The following is a 15,832-nucleotide window of genomic DNA, read 5'->3' as shown; positions in this document are numbered from 1 at the left end:
ATGGGCTGAGTAATTCTGCTCCAGACATTGACACACAGGCTACTGGAAGTCCACACAGACAGGAAATTCCTATCCTTTCTCTGAGGTAAGAAGCAAAGGAAAGCCCTCAGGAAAGTCTGAATAACAGTTTTAAGAAAATAAAATAAAATAGTTATTTTCAAAGCATTCTGTTATTACATCACATTATCATAACCCAGATGAGCTCATTTCCATTACTAAAACATGTTCTAAAACTTGTTTTTCAGCCTGGAGAGATGGAGTTATATCACCAAGTGATAGGAAGCACAGGGGCAGAGTTCACTGCCTTACAGCAATGCTGCCATGGACGAGGAAAGTAGACAGAATTCCTTCCAAAGATGACAAGGAGCTCTTAGTTAGAAAGAGAAGAATAAAATAACAGCAGGTCAGCCCACGAACCCAGTCTAAAAGCATGTCTGGTGATCAGCCTCCTCCCAGGCTCTCTGCCAGTGTAACCAGAACTGTAGGAAAACGTGCCTGTGTTCTTTAACATTTATCAGTCTTCAGAATAACCGCTGAAATGTGGCCTTCCCCATCAGTATGAAGCAAGTGCTTAGACACAACTTCATTTCTGCTCCCCTCAGAGTCACCGCTGTTTTTCAGACACCGTCCTGAAGGATGAGGAGACTGATCCACCATGTTTTACACCGGGTAAGAAATAAAACATGAACACACTCTCCCATCTCTCAGGGCTGTGCATCAGTGCTGGCTGTGGGCTCAGCCCCAACCCATGCTAAGGGTCAGCAGCCTGTCAGCAAGTCACCACAGCCATGAAGCAGAAGCTGGGCCCCAGCTCTGTGGGCTATGATCAAGCTGAGTACCTTCTGCATTGTGTGGACAGATTTCCTATGCCTGCCTGGACATGTGAAGGACGGGATGCGCATCCTCCTCTGGCTGCTACACAACCTGCCCCTGATGCTCTCCAGCCCATGCCAGGCAGCAACCTGCTCTCAGTGTGAGCTCAGTCCCTAATCACCAAGAGCAGCTCCAGCCCCACGGCAAAGACTGCATCCAGCTGGGCCACACACCAACCCGTGCCTTCACACAGACCCATCTCCATTATCCCCAAGATGCACGTGCCTGGCAGACATGGCTGGGTAGGGCCGACTGAGAAGGCCCCAAAGGGCTCACAGCCCCAGGCTGCAGGCAGAGCTCCAGACTGACACGTCCTAATGCAAACAGCTGGGCCAAAGAACCTCAGTGTGGCAGCTTCAGGGCAGAGGGTAGAGCTGCCTACGGGACTAAGGAAATACAAGAGGGGCATCTCAGGATAACTGTGTTAAGGAAAAAGCAGGGGAAAAAAAAAAAAAACCCAAAAAACACCATTCAAGTTGATTAGAAGCAAAGTATGCCGCCTCAGTGAAGCAATAACATCGGCATTCCTCCCCCTGATGTCTGTTTCAACAGGCCACGGGCAGCACCGCCGCCAGGAGATGGAGTTGCGTGATTCAGGTGTGAGTGAGAGTTTCCACGTCCCTCCTGCTACGTGTCTTCAAACACGACCGCGGCAGGACGGCGGTACACGGACACGGCACTGCACGGACACGGCAGACGACCGCCTCACGCCGCGCACACACACAGACACAGACACACACACACACACACACACACGTACAGCCCCGTCCCGTAACGTAGGGCCGATCCCCGCGCACGTCCCCAGTCCGGCCGCAGTGGGTGTGTCGGCTGGGCACGCAGGCGGCGACGCCCCGGTGCAGCGGGAGCCGCCACTCGCCGTCAGTGCGCAGCTCTGGCCGCAGCCTCGGCCGCGGGCAGTGCCGGGCTCGCCGCGTGAGCAACGCGCCTGACGCGGCTCCCGCCTCCCACGTGCTCGTGTACAGCCCCGCGCGGCGCGGGGTCCCCCCGCCTCCGCCCCCGCCGTGCAGCGCCGTGCCGTGCAGCGCCGGGCAGAGCTCGCCCCGCTCGGCTCCGTGCCGCCCTCCGAGGCGAGGGGCAAAAGCGTCGGACGGCAGCCGCCGCCGCCCCGGGAGGGGTCTCCTCCCCGACGATTCCCGGCAGCCCGAGCCCCGCCGTCCCCCCGCCCGGCCCGAGGCGCTTACGGCTGCGCGAGATCCCGCGCGCTGGGCTGTCGCCGCCGGTCCCGCTGCCGTCGCGCTCGGTGCGGGCATTCGGCACCTCGCAGCCGAGCGGCGGGGGAGGCGCCTGCCGTCAGCTGACCGCCGCTCTTAAGGAGGCGAGCCGAGCTCCGGGGCCTGTGGGGATGGGGTGCGTTGCGGGCGGGCGGACCGACCGCACCAGGAGTCGGGGACGGCCGCGCCGAGCTGCGTCCGGGCCCTGCCGGCTGCGAGGCCCTGCGTGGAGGAGCGGCCCGAAATCCACCTCTGGATTTCGGGCTCCATCTCTGGACGTGCAGCCCGTGTTTCACTTCCACAGCCCGAAGCTCACAGGGACGAAGCAGCTCACGCCCACATAGAGTCCCTCCTGTTGCTGCGCCTCAGACCAGTGCGCCTCAAGCTTCAGTGCTATTAAAAGATTTGAGTCTGAAATACTCCCCAGTCGTGCCTTAGCCAAACTACACCTCCTGTGGTGCAGATCGAGCTCAAATCTCTACATTTCAGGTGTGTGCAATGGTCTTTTCTGGAGGAAGAACGTGAGGGAAGGAAGGGACTCATGGAAGCGGCTGCTGCTTTGGGCTGGTTTTAATGGCAACACACCGGTTTTCATTAATTCGGTCACTTCTGCGAAGATGTAAAATGTGTTTAAATTTCCCTTCCACATTTGTCGTTTTTATTTAAAGGATTTTAAAATGACACATTTTGAAGCATGTTAACATACATTTGTAAACAAGTATTTACTGCATCATTATCATGAGATTAAAAACGAAAGTCCAGCTTGGGTTTGTGTACTTTATTGTGGGTCAGCAGGAGAACCTGCTGGGCTTCAGTTGCCGCTCACCCAGCACCAACTTCAGCATGCCCCACAAAGCTCGTTCTTCCTTACGTACCAAAAGACAAGATTGGATTAAGGAGAAAAATGCCTTGAATGGTTCAAAGCACAGAAAACCGAAGGATATAGGCTTCCACAAGTGAGAGGTAAGTGAGCAGCATTCAGATCGCATTAACAAAGTTCCTAGTGGTGTGGTAAGCTGGTACCCACAATGAGGGGGAATTGAGCTGCTCCTCCCTGCAAAGCATTGCTGGCCAGAACTTCATTTTCTCCATAATCTTAGTAGTCTTCTGCTATGATGCACTGCAAGAGCTGAGCAACTCTGACCATTACTTTTAACTTCATTTTCTGTCTCATCTTGTAAGGAAAAAAGGCATGGCATGAAAGTACTGTCCTGTGGGCACTGTTACAAAAATGGGCAAGGTTGTGTTTGGAAAGCAGCCCTAGGACTGCCAGCTCAGAAAGCACTTATTTGATGTGGACAGTCTCTTCACCCATTTCTTCATTGTGCATATTTGAGGGAACATTAGCCAGAAAAAGGCAGCAAAACCACCATGATGTCATTATTTGGGTACTTTTGACTTCCAAGTCAACTGCTCTCTGCAGATCACCCTCCACTCATCTTTTGATAGGAAAGGACGCTTCAAAATGTGTCAGTAGATCTCAGTAACAGTTTTAAGACACACAGACATGACAGATGGCATGAATGTGATTGCTCTTAGGAAATGCTACTTTCTTCCCTTTTCCCTGCTGGCAAAGCTGAGGGTATTACCAGCTTTGCTCTTAACTACTTGCCCAAACTCTTATTTTGAACTGCTGAAGAAACATACCGCATCCTGCAGAGCACTGCAGAGGCAGTGTTCCCAGAAGCTGTGTTCATCTCAGAGGTCACCATCAGTGGCCACCATGCTGGGTATGACTCAAAGGTCTTGTTCCCCGACTTGTTCCCTGACATCTCCACCCTGTCATGGTCCCGCTCTGCTTATGCACAAGCATCTGAAGTCACATGCAGTCCACAGGCTTCATCAGCTGTCCCACAGCTGTGGCGAGCCCACGTTTCATCTCCAATCTCACATTTTAAACACATGCAAAATGTTAATGCCAGGGTATGGTTCTGGATATCAACAACAAATGGGGGAACTCCAGCATTTCCATTGAAAATCCCCCATTTAGTTCTCAGTAGCAACAATGATTTTTCCCTGCCCAAGGAAGCAACACAGACTCTTGATAAGGAGCTGACTAATGAGGGGAGAAAACATTCCTTTGGTGCTTCTGACAGACAGAAGAAATGAAAAGCTTCCATTTACATTTGGACTGTTCCTGTTATTGCTCATCATAATTATGAAAGTTATTTTTGGTTTTCATCCCATTTCTTCAAGAAAATGATGGGTAGGATTTGTCCTTTTTTTTTTTTTTTTTTTTTTTTTTTTTTTTTTTTTTTTGATGTGGCCAAACCAGCCAAACAGATGCCCTCCCTGCTCCCATGCTCTACCCCCTACATGGCAGCCCATTACTCACCCCACTGCATCCTTGTAATCTTTTGTGGGTGCCTGGCCAAACAATGTCTGAACGATCTGGTTTAGGAAACCTCCTTCCACTCTCTTTCATGTGAAGGGTATTGTTGGTTTTTATTTTGTTGTTTCAGACTACTCCAGCCCACTAACAACTACCTGCTGATGCTGCCATTCATTCTAGGATGCCCTACAAGGTCCTGCCCTCCCTGGCCTGACTTGTCTCTGTCTCTGTGTTTGTCCAGAGCCTTCAGACCCAGAGCCACCTCTTCAGCTTCTCCCTATGACAGTGGCAAATCAGCTCTTGGTGTGGCCCACAGTGGAAACAAGCCATAAGCTGCAGTGAGGCAATTAGAGGGTGTGGGGATGGCATTGTGAAGCACCAAGCAGACAAAGGTCTTTTCTGAAGCAGACTTGTAAAGGAAGCTATGACAAATTACAGAGGGCATTTTAAGTGTGCTGCTCTTGAGCATCAAGGCCCAGACAAAACTGTAGGCAAAACCACTGAAAAGCAAGACTGGTCATATCAGGACAATCATCTAAGGAAACAAAAAGGGATATTTTGTCAGATGCTTAACACAACCCTGGAATTTTCTTTTAGTCACAAACACCTCACAATGCATCAGGAAAAAGAAAGAAAGAAAGAAAGAAAGAAAGAAAGAAAGAAAGAAAGAAAGAAAGAAAGAAAGAAAGAAAGAAAGAAAGAAAGAAAGAAAGAAAGAAAGAAAGAAAGAAAGAAAGAAAGAAAGAAAGAAAGAAAGAAAGAAAGAAAGAAAGAAAGAAAGAAAGAAAGAAAGAAAGGAAGAAAGGAAGAAAGGAAGAGAGGAAGAGAGGAAGAGAGGAAGAGAGGAAGAGAGGAAGAGAGGAAGAGAGGAAGGGAGGAAGGGAGGAAGGGAGGAAGGGAGGAAGGGAGGGAGGGAGGGAGGGAGGAAGGGAGGGAGGAAGGGAGGGAGGAAGGGAGGGAGGAAGGAAGGAAGGAAGAAAAGAAAAGAAAAAGTCACTCTTTGGTTAGGTCTCCAAAGTCCAGCTATTGAAGGATGACCCCCTGCTGCACCTCCGCCATCTTATCACAGACAATCTGCAGAACACATGCACTCCGTGTTGGCTCCTCTGTGGCAGTTTATCAGACACATCGTCCTGGTGGAAAACTGAAATTTCTTTTTCATTGCTCTGCACTCACTCCCCCGTATACACGTGCAACCATTCCTCCTCAACACTTAAAAGATAAAAACTCTGGCTGACTTTCCACTACCAATGAGGAAAATTTGCACTCAGAGTGAGTTCTGCTCAGGTGCCCAATGCTTTGGCAGAGCCCTTCTTTCTGTCAATCCTCCCACCTACATGGTGGTTTGCTCAGGCTGTGGCCGTCACCCATGGCAGTTAGGGAAACAAACACAAAGGGCTGAAATAACAGCAGGTCTGAGACACAATGCTGCAATCCCAAAATATCTTCTGAGAGCTTGAAGTGCAGCATGTTGGGTGAAACCTTCATATTTAGGACAAAGTTAGTCTCTGTAATTGTCTGCTATTATATCTGTAACGTCTGACCTCATAAAATGGTAGGATTGTAGGATAACTCAGGCTGGAAAGAGATCTCAGGAGGATTCTGGTCCAACCTCCAGCTCAAAGCTGGGGAAGCTCTGTGTTCAGGGCAGGTTTCCCAGGGCTTGATCAAGTCAGGACTTGGAAACCTCCAAGGATGGAGGGAGCACAGCATCTCAGGGCCAGCCCTGCTGCTACCAGCCTGCCCTCCAGGGCAACTAGTTTCTCCAAATACCCACTCCATACCTTTCCTGATAGGGACTCCACTGCCGTGCTTCACATTCTACCCTGAGCTGCCCAACAGTCACATCTGCCACAAAGTAAGGTGGCACTTGGATTTCTTCTAAATTAGTGCGAGCTGCATGGCCAGAACAATGCCCCTGATAGCTGGCTTGTGAACTACCAGACCAGATGAAGTAATCTCACAGCAGTTGGCACTTCAAGGTAGTTTTACATCAATGAAAAATCCTTTGTGGTATTAGCAGTTTCTCTGCGACAAAACAGGAAAATCACACGACTTGCCAGCAAAGTACAATAATTATACAACTAAGGCTGATCATATTTATACCACGACCACTTAAGAACATTCATTTTTAAAAGAGATTAATACCGGACTGAAGTTGGGATTAAAGTATATCCCAGAGTACTATTTATACTGTAGAAGTCAACAAAGCTGCCTGAGTCTAAACAAAAATCAATCATAAAAAAAAAGCGTCAGACCAAAAGCAAAAAAAATCATTAGCAGTTTACATCTGAGTGGTCTGCAGTTAATTATTCTAAAGATCTGCTGTCCTGGCTGTAATTGCTCACTTTCCCTCTTCCCCATAGCTTGTCTCCATCAGTGATGACCAGCAGAAACATAATGAAAAAAGCACTGGAACCAGAAATCATGTAATATGCTCCTCTCTCTGGCACCAGCAGCACACTGGGACTTCCTTCCCTTGGGTAGCACTGGAACCGTGACTTTTCAGTAACTGCTTTTGGACATGACTTGCTGTCTCTGCTTACTCATTTTGAAGGAATACCCTCAATCCCTGCACCTCCCTGTGACTACAAATCCCACAGTTTGAGCCAACAGAAAACTTACATTCTTTTGTTTGTTTGTGCACAGGTTGCCCATCATACTGGCTGCAGCTGGACCTTTGTGCTCCAAGTAACTGCAATTTCCTGTAGACACTTCCCAAACTGTCGATTACTTACAGATATCTATTACTCATCTCTTTTCCAACCTCTGTTGATTTAGTTTTGTTTCTTGAGACATGCCACTTCTCTCACTTACATTTTCTGTTTTCTATGTTCTTCATAAGATAGGCGAGTAGAATGACACACATCGTTCAAAACATGGGCTGTGAGTTCACAGGCTAACAATGGGTTTGCTTGTGTTCTATTTCTCTCCTGTTTTTCACTTCTTAGTTGCCTTTTGTGTGCTGCTGAGCTATCCACAAGATGACCAGCTCTTCTTCCTAAAAAGTAATGCCAGCTTATGATCTGTGGCTGTGCATATGCTCTGCAGTTGCAGCTAGTTGGAATAATTCTGCTAGCTAGAAAGCTGACTCCTCCACTATTCAACCTTTTATTTTCCTGTTCATTTCTGCACGTAAAAGATAGCACTGCTTCCAGCAAGAGATTCCACTGGTTATTGCTCTCAGTTATGAAAACTGAGCACATATTCCAACCCTTCCTCCCCAGCCTCTTTTAACCACTTATTAATTCATGAGAGGATTGGAGGCATTTTACCATCTTTTTCAAACATTCCAGTTTATCAGATTGTATCACCCTCACCTGCCCCTTGATGAGTGTCTCCACTGTGGTAATCTCACTGACTTCTTTTGCTGTACAAAAGATGGATGCAATTAACTTATGTAGGTTTCCTACAATTTGCTATCCTTCTTGAGTGTTCCTGTCACATCTTACATTCACTGAAAGAAATAAAAGGACAGTGTAAGCAGGAAGCCATATGAAATACACTTCTGTTTGAAATGTAACCTACAAATCAGCAACTCAGGAAGACTGTGATCTGAAAAAAAGAACCTGAATTAAGGGAATTCACACGAAGTCAGCTTCACTAATTACATTAAAGAGGTTCACAATACTCGAAGCAAAATATCTAAGAGCTTGGAAGGCCACATCAGTGAAAAGCAGAGGAGTATGTAGTGGGGCTGTGCTCTGTCCATCACAGCAAGAACCAGAACATGCGTAAGGCATTTGGGGACTTGATCATGTCCCATCCTTAACAGTCATTTTCCTCCCAACACACCTTCATTCATGGAAGTTGTTCAAATAAAGCAAATGGCAATAGCACTATTCATGGAAGTATTTGCAGGACTCGGTGGTTATTCTTTTTTGTAAGCATTTTCTGTGCAATGAGACTTATGGAAAAACTTTGCACAGTGCAAAATAAAAAAAGTATTTTTATTAATAACTTTGCAACTTTGACAGTATGGAGCAGCTCAGATACTGACTGTGCTGAAGTTAGTATGCCAGGAGAGGGCAAGGGCTTTGATGATTAAATGGAGTTTTCTAGGAAGAACCCACACAAGTATCACAAGAAAAATGAAATGAACACACATATCACAATGTACAGAGTCTAATAGTAATAAGCACGGTTTGTGTTTGAGAGACACTTTTCAGGAGATAAATACTTCTGTTAAGAAGCTCAGTGTAGTGTTTGAACAACCTTGTTTGCCCTTTTGAAAATTACCACATAATAACCATCCTCTCCTATTACTTCCATCGTAGGTCATTGGTTTTCTGCACACTTCATTCAAGTTCTTCATTCAGATTCTTCACTTGGTTAAAGAGTAACTTGCCCATTTCCGCTCCTCAACGAGTGCCTTTCTGCTACAATGACTTCTTTATTTTATTTTTTGCAATGTATTTTCAGTGTTTCATTTAAGACACAATTTCCACTTCTGTACCACAGCACCATAAGCAAATCTGCAACCTCTCACTTTTTGCTTTCGCTTTCCTTTTAAAATACTGAAAAGAATCTTTCCTCTTTTGTGGCCATAAGGTCTATTTAAATATTTTAAATACACCAGAAACGTCTTTGTTACGCAGATTACCACAGTTCTGTTTAGTGCTGCTATTGCCCTACAGCAACTCCTTACTCAGGCAGCAAAGAAAGCAGCAATGCATGGTGATAAAAAGGTTAAGCATTTTCCCAGTTGCCCCAACTTCAATGAACATTTTGCCTTCAGCCTTCCCTGCTCTCTCTGTTATTCTAAATAGATATTAGAAATTTTTTTAAAAGGAGATTTGGAATTTTTTAAAATTATTTTTTCTTAAATAATTGAAAGAAAAAAAAAAGATTTCCAGTTTACTCTGCATTGTTTTCTTCTTATTATTATTTTCACAATGCCCATCTTGATTCTGCTTCTCTTTTGACTGCAATCAATCTGACCTTTGCTCTGACCACAAGAAATGTTTCAGTGCCCAAATCAGAATTATACAGGAAAACCAGATGTAGTAAAAATCTCCAGAGCCATTTCCAAAGACTTCCTCCTGCTACTATAGAGCAGGGAGCTCTACAGGGAATGCTCTTCAACCAGGAATTTAGACAGAAAAGTCTACTTCAGTCTCCTTGGGTTACTTTGACATCCTTCTCCTGAATGTTTATTCTTTGGTTTCATGTCCACAAACTAAGCTAAACTTAAAATACCTGCATCAAAGGCCACGAGAAACTACTCGAGGAAGAGAAATGACTGCATGTTTTGTATGTCTAAGATTCAGCATTGTTCCCGGCTACCATTACAGAGTCTTTACATAACAAGGAACCTCGTCCCCCAGTGTCCTAAATCTATATTACTACAACAAAAGCAAAGCGCATAAAATAACCACAAAGAAACACCCTGTAGAACAAGATAAATTCAATGGGGATTTGTCCTACCAAGGAGAACTAAGGGCTCAAGAATAAGAATAAACCTGAAGACCTCTCAGCATTTGCAAGCTGAGTTCTTCTGTTGATACTTATGAAATTTATCCAGGAGGTTGATTTGATGTATTGCTATGAATGCTTTCCTTATTAATTTATTTCCAAAGTAAAGCACTCTAATGAAGAAAAACATCATTCCAGAAATGACTGGAACACACTAAGACCAAACAAACGCTACCAACACCACCACACACAGCAGCAATGATGAGCGGATGGTCTGATTTGCGAGGAGGAGCTGAGACATGGCAGCAAAACTCAGACACATCTGAGGCGATCAACACGGACTGCTTTTGTTTCTGTTGTTACGATTATTGGCTATCTTGTTACCCTGCGACCCGGAGATCAGAGAAATACATGAAGGATATGTCCATTTTTAGCCATTAACTGCAATGTTATGGACATTATCTCAACTTGAGCAAGACCAGAATAACTGCTTTATTGCCTGGAAAAGAACAGGATGTAAACCCCCGTTTTAGTAAATACTGCCTAAATGCAGCAGAGGATAGTGTTGCAATTTTTGGAACACCCTTCAGCTTAGCAGTTATTCTCCCCACCCCTCAGAGTATTGCTGTCTATTGGAAAAGAATTAACATAATTTGCCAAATAAAACAAACTTTATACAGGAATTAGTAGAGCATGTTTCTATTATCATCTGACAAGGCATAATCCCTTTCTTTAATGATTAAGTGGGTGAAACACCTCAGTCTCCAGTGAATATGCTTCCTTATAGTCCTTCATATTCCCAAATTAAATTCTCTTAAGGGACATAACCCCACATTTACCATCAGCAAAGCAGAGCTTACTCCTGCAAATCTGCCAAGTAAAGCAGCTAAAGAATAAACAATTAAAGATGGATGTATAAACAATATTTTTGTTAATATGGGACACTGGGATGTTTCAAGAGAAACCAGCCCATTTCTGGCAGGACATGGTCTTCTATGAGGGTGCTTGGAAAGGGAGTCAGTTGAATGAGAGACATGTAAAGAACAGCAGACAGACAGTATTTCTACTTTATTATGAAGAATGAAGAGTGGTTTTGGTAACAAGAAAAACAAGTGTGCAAGTTAGCAGAAATAGTAAAGAAGAGGAAATTAAAATAGAGCAGAATGGTACATATGCACAAGGTGCCTGTGGAGCTTGTCTTGTCTCTGGCAGAGCCCTGCACAGTAGTACTTGCAAAGGCAGCTCAAGAGAAAACCCCACTGGGTAGAAACCAGGTCTCTCAACTACTGTTGCACACTTCACTTTGGCGCTTACAAACCCTGACCTTTCTTCTTTTGTTCTGACATGAACTGGCAGATTTCAACAAGCAGTCAGTGCACAAATCCTAGCTAGCAGAACTTTTCCTGCTAAACAGCAAACTGGACTCAACAGCAACTTGGGCACTTCCATCAGTGCCACCTCCAATTTGAAGCCAAGAGCAAAGAACTTGTTGCAGCATTATGCTCATCTCTCAACTGTGCTTCCTTGCTCGTTACTTCTTTCCCTTCTCACATGGCAGGACTACATCTAATTCAATGAATGGAAAATGATTCCCCGCTGCCTTTCCCCATGCAAAAATATCTTTCTGTACACTCCCAAACCAAGCTCCCTGTGTAGAAGATGGTGCAAAACCTGTACAAAAACTTGCAGCAAATACTCCGGATAGTTCTGGTTCTGAATATCACTTCTCAATGCATTTTTATTCCACTGAGTGTATAGCTGAAAAAGTGGAACAGTACCACCACCTGAAATGGCACCAAGGCTTTAAGGACTCCTGTTAAGGCCCAGTTTTAAAATAAGCAGAAGCAGGAGGTGATGGAAGCTTTGCTAATCAGGACACCTCTTAAGCCCTGCTGAAGGCACACTGACGTCAAGGAAACATAAGCATACACTTTAATTGTATGCTTAAGGGCTGCTCTGAAATGGGTCATAGATGGCCAACTTCTGCTTTCATTAAAAATCTTATGGGGTCATGCTTCTCCCTCAGGGGAATTATTTCTTGTATTCTGTATGTGCAAACCATCCTAAGCCTAACCAGAAGAAATTTCTAAAGCTTGAATAATAATTCTCAGACATGACATTAAAACACCGTTTTTCCTATAATAAACTCTTGAAAACAAAACATTACTGCTGCTAATGATTAACTTGCTACGTCTTTGGTTTTAAGTTTTCCCTTAGGCTGCAAACTGCTCTTTCAAGCCATTGATTGTTTAAAACAACCAATTTCCTCGGTGTATTTCCTTAGAATGTATTTTAATACCACCGTCAGGTCAAGGTCACTGAACAAATCTGCTGGCCATTCGCCATCTCTCCATTCTCCATATTCCCAGTTTTCTTCTCAGACTTTCTGTTTTCTCTTCTGTTGGCCCATCAGGAATAAAATGCATTGCTGCAGACCTGGAATATTATCACTTCTGAAATGACTCCCTGATTAGTTGGTGCCACTGCAGACATCTCTTGCTCTGACTTCTCTGGATGGGCATGCATCCCGTCTGGTCCATTCACATTAGAGCATCTTACTGGATCCTTGCTACCAGTCACTTGAGAAAAGTCAATTAAGGTGCGTGCTGCTAACTAAAAGCCCACTGTCATTCACATGGAATGTATGCTCTCAGCAGGACTGAGTGAATTCTCGGTCACTGAGATCAATCGTTCAAACATGCTGGGCCTGGAATGTCAGCACTGGGGGAAGCTGTCCTCCTGAAATCCATTCCAGCACAGCAGTGGGAGGACCAGCTGGCCATGGTTATACAGTGAAGAGAACAAGACATTGCTCTTCTTCCCCCTCTTCTGCCCCTCATTTGTGCCTGCTTTACTTCTTGCTGCCACCTCCCCACCCCTTGTTCAACATCCTCAAGATTGTTTCCACTGCTTCCCAGAGCGAGGATGCCGTGGCCTGTCAGAGATCACTGTTAAAGGGAGCCTCTCCTTTCATCCAGATGAAATGTTTCCTCTGTTACTTTGCCTATTATTTTTAAAGACACTTGAAACTTTTCTGTCATCCTCCTGTATATGTCCTTCCAGTGTCTGCAGATAGTTAGCTGTCCAGCGAGTTGTCATATAGCCAAGTTATGGTGCATATTTACCTTTTGTTACATCCTCTCATAATCCAAACCTTCCAGCCACTTATCTTTTTTATTTCTGGGTTCTCTCTCAACTTCACCCAAGTGCCTTCTGCTTAGAAGGGGATGCCACAATCTGGATATTATTGCACTAACAACGCTTGGATGTTGCTTTTGTAAGTAAATCATTGCCATTGATCATCTTTTATTTACTACTGTGCATAGCCCATTATCAGTCTATAGCAATTCCAAGTTGTTTTGAACTCGAGATTGCAGGACTTCTATTTTATTCCTTTTGTCAGCTTTCTACGATATGCTGCTGTCTCTTCAGCCACTGAAAAACTCCCTTAAGAAGGAATGTTGGAATTCTGGAGGGGCAGAGAGGGAAAGGGTTTGGGGAGGCCTGCAGTCATAGATGGATTTCTTTTCCTGGGCCTAAAGTGGCATAAACAACACCTGAATTGTTTAAAATGTGGTTCACTATAGAGATAGAGACAGAGAAATAAAGACAGACAACTTGGACTAAGACTCTTTTTTCAAATAACTTAATTTTTTAACACTTTCTTCCTTCAGCATACAATATCCAGATGTATATCTGTAACTAAGAACTAAGCAATGATTCAAAGATCTTCAACACTCCAAATTATCACATTTGAAACTCAGGTTAACAATCTTTGCTTTTCTTCTCCGAAAACACTGTTTGCCAAAAGTGAACTCATTCCTGCTGACACGCTCACTGAAATTGAGGAAAAGCTGGAGTGGAAGTAAGCAACTCCTGCTGTCCACACAGCACCCTTATTTCTCACTGGGAATAACTGTTATCAGTAGATTTATAAGATGTAACGTACAAAGTACGTTTTAATCATCTTTCAGATGGGTGTAATGAGTCGGAGAAAAAGCACCCTTAGGTGCTTGGAACATGGAGGGTCATTAGCAAGGAAAGATTAGGATGAAAATCCTAACCGTTCCTTTCCTAATTATTAAATGGAAACAATATTTCCAGTTTAAATTTAGCACAGTGGTAAAAGCTGTACAAAATGACAAGTATGCCACGCACACCTCTGTGTTTGCAATATATCTTACTTAATAGGGAAGTGTTTGTTCATCCAAGCACACTGTTCCTCTTTGATGCCAACTTTAACAACACTGGAGCAGCTCCATGTGCTGTTCTTGGAGTTATGTAATGCCTCAGATTATGCTGCGCATAGTGCGCACACATACAGTACTGAGCTTCCTTCTTAAATTAGAGAAATACCTGTGCCATTTTCTCAGTCACAGATTAAAGTAATTGTACAGAAATGCAAGGGGAAAGGATGAGAAGGGAGGCCTGGAAACTGATCTGCCATCACTGTTCTTCCCCTATATGAGTGCGACATTTGTATTGATATATCAGTACAGTATAAACAGTATGTTGAGCAACCTGCATCATTGCATGTAATACCAACAGCAAAGAGAAAAACAACCAAGCAGCATTAGAAGAAATCAAAAGAGAAATCCTTACCAGCTGAGTTTTCTCCATAGAGGTGAATCCACCGCTGTTTAGAAAAATGCTCTAGGAATGACACTCATCCTTCTCTGGCAGCCAAATAATCATCAGCATCAACAGTAACCCCTTGTCTTCAGCTGACTCATCATTTTGTGCCTCCTACTGATTCCAGATTTTCACCAAATAGCACGTATCTTGAGTATTTTCACAGGATGCAAGTCTGTCTAGCTCCTCACCATGTGGAAAAATGGCTTAACTATGTTATCAGGTTTAATTCTTAGCTCTTCTCTCAGATGATCCATACACTACTTCCTAGCTATGGCCCTACTCAGCCACCCCTTTCTTTGGTAGTCTGAAGGATGGGGAAAATCTGATTTTTCTGATGACAACAGGCACAGAGTTGACTTTCTTCATAGCATATGGTATGATGCTGTGTTTAGGCTTTAGGAGAAAAACAATGTCAATAAAACACCAACGTTTCAGTTGTTGCTGAGCAGTGCTGCATGGAGCCAAGGATGTTTTGGATCTCAGCTTACCCCACTGTCCTGCCAGTGAGGGACTGGGAACACACAAGGAGCTGGAAGGGGACAGAACCAGGACAGCTGCCCTCAACTGGTCACAGGGATATTCCACCCCACAAGGCATCATGCAAAATAAATAAATAAATACATCAGTTGGCACATGGTGAGCAATTGCTTCTGCATTGCTTGTCTTAAGTAAATATATAAATACAAATGGCACCCACTGACATTCATCAACACTTGCTTATGTTTATGGAGACCAAACAGTGGATGCAACCTGTAAATATTACTATCATTACTATTATCATATTTTGTTTTCCTTTTCTGTCTCAGTAAAACTTAGTTTGTATCTCAGCCCACACGTTCTACTTTGTTGTTTATTTTCCATTCTCTCTACAATCCCCTTTATGGTGTTGAGCTGCTCAACAGGTTAAATCACAACACATGAGCCATAAATGTCACTGTGCTGGCTGTAGCTAAAAGGGATACCAAGCACAGCTAAAACATTTACTGGAAGGGAGACAGTTTGATAGGCAGATGGATCGATATCATTATCACCCAAACTTTGGTTAGAAATATGCTGGCCACGTCCCAAAACTATGTAACAGAGATCATACTTAGCCAGCAAGATGTAAAGCAGTAGAGAGCAAACAACTACATGATCCTTGAGGTCCCTTCCAACCCGGGTCATTCTGTGATTCTGTGACAGAACATTTTTCACTTTAACCTCTGTGCTGTTCAAATGTGTAGTACGCCTGACCACCCTTCACAAGTTAGATTCTCCAAATGCTGCCACCTGCAAGTGTGCAACAGCTCTGAACAAATCAAGTTTGTGAATTTGAATCTTGCTGACAGTTGAAGTATAGCAAGAG

General features: G+C 44.3%; 1 protein-coding gene across 2 annotated transcripts in view; it reads right to left on the bottom strand.

Annotated features, from left to right (window-relative positions):
* Positions 1-2,399, bottom strand: part of PLA2G4A (phospholipase A2 group IVA) — a 77,286-nt gene extending 74,887 nt beyond the window's left edge. Inside the window, exon 1 of one of the 2 annotated variants that reach the window (XM_085510841.1) lies at positions 2,076-2,399. The gene's annotated coding sequence lies outside the window, so the exon portion shown is untranslated. The remainder of the gene's footprint in view (positions 1-2,075) is intronic. The other variant, XM_085510842.1, reaches the window with a different exon arrangement.
* Positions 2,400-15,832: the final 13,433 nt, after the last annotated feature.

This window comes from Coturnix japonica, chromosome 11 (assembly GCF_054131305.1).
Source record: "Coturnix japonica strain WE chromosome 11, WE-NBRP24, whole genome shotgun sequence".
Lineage (NCBI taxonomy): Eukaryota > Metazoa > Chordata > Aves > Galliformes > Phasianidae > Coturnix > Coturnix japonica.
Note: the sequence above shows the minus strand (reverse complement) of the source record. Positions and strands in the feature narration are given on the sequence as shown.